Source organism: Ceratotherium simum, chromosome 26 (genome assembly GCF_057802395.1).
Source record: "Ceratotherium simum simum isolate JZ-2026a chromosome 26, ASM5780239v1, whole genome shotgun sequence".
Taxonomy (NCBI): domain Eukaryota; kingdom Metazoa; phylum Chordata; class Mammalia; order Perissodactyla; family Rhinocerotidae; genus Ceratotherium; species Ceratotherium simum.
This window is the reverse complement of record NC_141925.1, coordinates 2,587,825-2,594,599: the sequence shown is the minus strand read 5'-3', so window position 1 is coordinate 2,594,599 and position 6,775 is coordinate 2,587,825. Positions and strand designations below refer to the sequence as shown.

Genomic DNA, 6,775 nt, shown 5'->3' with positions numbered 1-6,775 from the left:
AGGATACAGATGAACAGCCAGATGAAGAGGTACATGGAGCAAAGCTCAGAGGGTCCGGAGTGCAGGACCTCCTGTCCTACGGAGCTGGGCGCCACCCTCCTGGCACATGGACGTGCCCACCAGCCTAGAAGCTCTCCGAACCCCGTACATGAGGGATTTTTATGGAGGCTTCATCACGTCGGCATGATAGATTCTTAACTCAACCTCTAGCAACCCCCCTTCCCCAGAGGATGTGAGATGCAGCTGAAAGTTCCAAGCTTGGTCTGTCAGGTGACCAGCCCCCATCCAGGAGCCATCCAGAGCCCACCAAGAGTCATGTCATTAGAACAAAGGACGCTCCTGTCACCAGGGAAATTCCAAGGGATTTAGGAGCTCGGGGCCAGGAACAGGGGGCAGACCAATACATATATTTGAAGTGTAAGTGCCTGACATTAAGCTTTTGATTGCCGAGGCACCAATTTCAAAGACATCCATCTCTAATAAACATTGCCAGCTGTGTGACACAGCTACCAGCTCCACCCACGGAGGTCCCCTTTCAGAAAGCCCTGGGTAACCTAGATAACTGACCACTTGACAGACTCCATTTTTCCCTTTCCGCGTCCTAATTCCCAGTCCTATGTTTTAAATTCGCCAATAAAGAGTGGACCCATGAAACCCCAGCCACCCCACCCTTAGACCCTAATAGAGGCAGAGCCCCCTGGTCCATGCTCTCCCCTCTCTCCCCCCACGACCTCACTGTGTGGCCCGAGGGTGTGCAATGTCTCCTCCAGGACCTGTGAGTAATAAACGTTTTTTTCCCCAAGTTTCCTGATGGTCGTCGCTCAGGTGCATCCTGCAATCATAATAGGCCAGTCCAGCCACAATACGTCTGGGCGTATGGGGGGCAGGGGCGGGGGTGCCTCAGGCATCCCTAGCCAACGGCATTATTGTTGGCAGGTGGGGACTGACAACAATATTGCTTATTATTTCACACCAATCCATCCCAAGTCACGGTGTTTCCAGCCTAGAACAAGCAGGAAAATCCAGGCCCCTCTCCCCATCCGCACAGGCCCACCAGCTCTCCCCCAACACCGACACCGCGACAGCCCCATGACGCGCCCCTGCTCCCCCTCCAGGCTCTCCTCCCACAGCAACCGGAGATGTTTAACAAAACACAAGTCAGCCCGTGGCACTTCCCAGTTTAAAACTCCAATGGTGCCGACCGCTCTCAGGAGACCCAAACTCCTGTCCCTTCCCTCCAGGCTCCACATCATCCGCCCCTGCTGACCCCTCTCCCTTCACATTCCCACTCCTCCTGGCTCACTCCTGCCCGGTCACAGGTCCTCCACCTCCTCTAAGCACGGCTCCATCGACGGGCCTTTGCACGTGCTGTTCCTTCTATCTGGAAGGTCTTAACCCTGGATCTTAATCCTCAGAGCTGGCACCTTGCCCTAGATCTTAATTTAAAGTGACACCCTCTCTGTTATTCTTTTACTCAGCCCTGTAGGGAAAAGTGTGGAAGGTCTGAAATGGGAAAATGTGATTACCGGATTTCCTTCCTCTGGAACTCTGGAGCCTCCAGGGACTGTCTGATCCTCGAGGGCTGTTACAACTCTGCAGAGACAGAGTTAACTGGTAGAAAGCCGATAATAATACAAATACTTCCCGTCCCTGGGAAAGCAAGCCCCACCCCACCGATAAACTGACCTTCCCCCGCAAGCGTGCCGCAAGCGCGCCACTCTGCCAGGCTGCGTCAGTCAGCAGGGCCATTCCAAGGGCTCCTATTTGACTGTAAATGTGGGGCACTGAGTCTTCTTCTGAATAAGTTGCAATATTCTCCTGGTTCCTCCTTATTTGATAAATTGAATAAAACCTTTGAGATGATTTTAGGAGTCATAATTGTACCTTTTTGTGAAAACTATCCTGTAACGGCAGCCTGTACATGTCTCTCATTAAAGTTATGATGTGAAATGGCTCAGTCAACCAGATGTCCCATGAGGACAAGGACTTGTTTTGCTTGTTAGGAAACACTGTGGGAGGCTTTGAAGTGGGCAGAGAGTAGCGGGGTCCTTTCACGGGAACGCTGGGCATCGTCAGCAGACCCTTTGGAGCATGTGACTCTACGGGGGTCTTTGTGCCTTTGTCTTCAACTAGGCTATTTATAAATACATTTTCCCCTCCATCTCTCGGAAAAGATGACTCCAAACATGTTTGCTTGCTCTGTAGGACGCTGTGCAGTTTTGCACCGTCAGCAAATTGACTTCAGCATCCCAGATTTCCCGTGTATGCGTCTTGTCTTTACATTGCCTTTTAAACCAGCTTAGCATCTTGCTGGTATTTGTGACACAGGCCTAGTTTATATTTATTTGAAAGTCATGCTTTTACTTTCCTGAAAACTACACTTTTCACAGCTTACTATTCTGTCCTCAGTGCTTGGCGTAGAACTGCCCCCTGATTTTGTTGAATAACTGATTGATCAATTAATTAAATGGAACAGTTTACAGTTTTTTACTTAATTAGTAAAACAGGCTATAGCTTCTAGTTTTTCCCTTTTTATATTACTATAATGACACTACTACATTATTTTAATCTGCTTTTTAAGATTTTATTTATTCAGTTTTTTCCCCCCAAAGCCCCAGTAGATAGTTGTATGTCATAGGTTCACATCCTTCTAGTTGCTGTACGTGGGACTCGGCCTCACGTTGGACGGAGAAGTGGTGCCTCGGGGCGCTCCCGGGATCCAAACCCGGGCCGCCAGCATCAGAGCGCGCGCACTTAACCGCTAAGCCACGGAGCCGGCCCTAATCTGCTTTTTAAATGTAATAAATTTTGGTATCTTCCCATGTCAGTAAACTATTCATTCATAACATGATTATTAATGCTTACATGGTATGGCATTGTATAATTTACCCAAGGCCATGCCTTCTGACACTGGACATTCATTCTTTTCACTGTTGTACATAATGCTTCAATAAACAACCTTGTGCATAAATCTTTGAAAAATATCTCTGATTATTTCCTCAAGTTACAGGGAACTGCTAGATCAAACATTAAAACTGCTTACAGCCTTTGATCTGTATTGTCAAACTGCTCTATTTTCTAAAAAGACTTTTCTAAAGCTGTACAGTGATTTCTTTTTCTTCCCTTTAGCATAGAAAAACAGTATGCAAACATTTTCCCTCACATCCTGGCAGGGTTTGAAGATTCAGCCTTTCTTGTCCTTGGGGAAAGGAGAATTAGTTTTCCAGTTGCTAATGACTTGGTCTCAAGGCTTTACTTGCCATCAAGGTCTGTTGCAAAAGAGGACAGCACTGGTCTGAAGGGAGAGGAGATGGGAAACGCCTCAGCTAGGAAGAGGAAGCGGGAAGGGTTTCCCCAAGTCTAAAGGGTAGGAGGACCTGAAAAGCTGGCAAAGTTCCATGAGAGGGCGCTGCTCAAAGGTTCAGGAGCCCCAAGGAGCCGAGGCTTCACTGGCAGACCCCAGCCTTCAGATGCCAGGGCCCGGGTGCCCCCAGAGAGGACTCACCTGATCAGAACCTGCCTCTCACCCATGCCTGCCCTGCACAGGGCTGTACTGCCAACCTCCACTTGTCCCACACCTGGTACCACACGTTCCCCTAACCAAGGCAGATTTTCAGCCAGGATGCTCTGATAGGGCCAAACTGAATGTCAACTACAGGTTGCTAATTAGCCACTTCTCCAAGCCCCCCGATTGCCCCCTAATGCCCAGACACTCCAGCCCTCCCGAAAATCTAGCAAGTAAAAAGCTAATGCCTGCTGAGACAGGGGGCCTTCCGGGCTCTCCAGCAAGCCCGTTCCGATTGTTTCGTGCCTGTAAAGAACTGGTTGTTAAATATTTGTAATATTCCCCCTGCACCTGTCCTGGGGGTAAGGGTAGGGAGCAGGGCAGGAACTGACCGCAAGGAGTCCCAGACTCCCTGAGCTGGGAGAGTGGTTAATATCGTCTTCATTTCTCCTGCTCTCTCCCAACCTGACCAACCCTCTGAGTCCTTCCCCACTCGCTTCCTATGGGCCCACAGACTCTCAGGGTTTGTTGTCCTAGATCCACAATTCGCAGAGCAGCCCATGCTGGTTAGGGCTGACGCTGCTCTAGAATCATCCGGACCTCAGTTCCAACTGCTGGCTGCCATACTGAACACATGACCTCACTTCACCCTCCTACTTTGCCCAAAGCATCATCTCCCCCACTGTACTTGCGAAGAAATGAGCTCAGAGTGGGGAGGAGCTTGCCAGAGTGCACACCGCTGGGAAGGAAGAAGGCCAAGAGTCAAATGCCCCAGGGCTATTTTAAGATCTTGATAAGCCTGGAGCTTTCTTAGCTTGGAAGGCCCCACCACATGGCACCAAACATATGAACATGCGACCCCCTCTACAGAGTAAACGCAATGGACCCGTAACTATGTGTTTTGACTTGCAGTTGGCTGGGGGACAGAGTCACATTTTGGAGACATTTAATCAACATCTATTCATCTCGATTTGGCTGCTCCCTTTTCGTATTTGAGAGTAAGAATTATTTTTCAGGACTCAGACATTTTTGTAAGCCCTACCATGCTACAGTGCTCAAAGACCACAACAGGCTGAAACCTTAAGGCATGCTCAGCTCTTCCCCCTGCAATACAATCCCCATTTTACACACAAAACCATATACACGATTCCTCTGGGTGCAAATAACACAGGACTGTGACTCATACTGGCCAAAGAAAAATAACGTGACTGTATTATTGTGACTTGACTATTCCAGGAAACACCTGCCAAGGAAGACAAAAGGTGCAAATAACCTTACTCCTTGACTTCAGAAAAATCCATTTAAAACCACACAACTTTTCAACAGGTAGCATCAAACAACTATCGAAGCTCCAAGACTGTCTGAAACCCTCACCTCACTGTGACCACAAACTCTAAACTACTGCGCCTAACAATCCTGAACTCGGGGCAGACCGCATTTCATTGTGCTTCGCAGATATTGCGTTTTTTACAAGACCCTCCACCAACAAAAACAGCATGACTTGCTGAAGGCTCAGATGATGGTTACCATTTTTCAGCAATAAAGTTTTTTTTTTCCCAGCAAGATTGGCCTTGAGCTAACATCTATTGTCAATCTTCCTCTTTTTCTTTTTTCTCCCCAAAGCCCCAGTACATAGTTGTATATCCTAGTTGTAGGTCCTTCTACTTCTTCTATGTGGAACGCCACCTTGGCATGGCTTGATGAGCAGTGAGTAGGTCTGTGCCCAGGATTCGAACCCGCCAACCCCGGGCTGCTGCAGCAGAGCACACCAACTTAACCACTATGCCACTGGGCAGGCCCCTAAAGTACTTTTTTTTTTCCCCCAAAGCCCCAGTAGATGGTTGTATGTCATAGTTGCACATCCTTCTAGTTGCTGTATGTGGGATGCAGCCTCAGCATGGCCAGAGAAGTGGTGCGTAGGTGCACGCCCGGGATCCGAACCCAGGCCGCCAGTAGCGGAGCCCATGCACTTAACCACTAAGCCACGGGCCGGCCCTAAAGTATTTTTCAATTGAGGTATGTACATTGTTTTCTTAGACATAATGCTATTGCACACTTAACAGATTACAGTATAGTGTAAATATACTGCACTGAGAAACCAAATCTTTATTCTGCACTGAGAAACCAAAAAATTCATGTGATTTGCTTTAGTGCAATATTCGCTTTATTGCGGTGGTCTGAAACCAAACCCGGAATATCTCGGAGGTAGCCCTATATAAAACATAATCCTTACCCAGTCCTAACTAAATCCCGCATCAAAAATCCCACCTTAAATCAGCCTCCAAATCCTCAATACCTCAACGTTGCCCTCCCACCTCCACTCGACTATGAACTCTTTCAAGATAGTGCTCTCCCTAAACAAGGGAGGCAACAAATTCAGTTCTTTCTTAGCAACAGGTTGTTTTGATGGCATCTTCAGGGAGCCAGCATTCGACAAAGGGATCAGGACGCAGGCGGCGGGCCGAGTCCCACCCGGCTCGATGCAGCACTGGAGAAGATCTCCCTGGAGGGGGCGCGCTCTCTGCCAACAGGGAAGAAAAGGATTCAGAGGTCAGGGAGGCAACAGCAGCGTCTGCCGCCGCGGCCAAGGCCCGGCAGGGTGAAAGCCTTACCCAAGGCCACGCCAACAGCGGGCGGAAGACCCGGGAGGAGAAGGCGGGCTTCTCAGCCGGCAGCGCCGTGGCCTCGTGCCCCGTCGGCAGCCCGGTCGCCTCCTTCCCTGACCCCCGGGGCTGCCGCCTTAGGGTGACTCAGGAGGAAGCGCTGGTCCCTCGTCCCTCCGCACTAATCCAGCCAGGCTCAAGATCGGGGAAAACACAAGCTAATTGCCCGGTGACTAACTCCAACCACTTAACGACCTACACTCACCCTGAGTCCCTGGCCAGCGGAAGTGTGGTCACTGCGCGCCGGATGCCGGGAAGGCGAGGGGGCGGCCAACTTCCGGCCGCGGAGGCTTCCGGGTGGGGGCAGTGGGCGGCCACGTGGGGAGCGGCTGACTGAGGCCTGAGGGCTCTGCTTGGGGGCGGCTCTTCCGCCCCCACAACCCGCTGCCACCGCCCCCTGGGCCGGGACACTCCCTAAAATCGAAGGGAAAGCGTCTACACCGCCCAGGAGCAGAGGAGGGGCTGCCCTTGGGGGCGGGGAAGCGGCCAGAGCCCAGGGACCTCCTCCTTCACCGGGGCTGCGTATTGGCCTGTGTCTGTCGCCTCCCGGTGGCCGTTGTGTGAGACTAGAGCCGGGCTTTGCTCCAACCTAGTGAGCCCCATACCT

The 6,775-nt window shown here is 50.6% G+C and overlaps 1 long non-coding RNA gene across 1 annotated transcript; it reads right to left on the bottom strand.

The window, feature by feature from the left end:
- Positions 1-5,591: 5,591 nt before the first annotated feature.
- LOC147913519 (uncharacterized) lies at positions 5,592-6,367 on the bottom strand. The gene is made up of 2 exons (XR_015556474.1): positions 6,118-6,367; positions 5,592-6,026 (listed from the first exon to the last, which is right to left on the bottom strand). It is a non-coding gene; the product is annotated as an uncharacterized LOC147913519 (long non-coding RNA).
- Between the last annotated feature and the right edge of the window lie 408 nt (positions 6,368-6,775).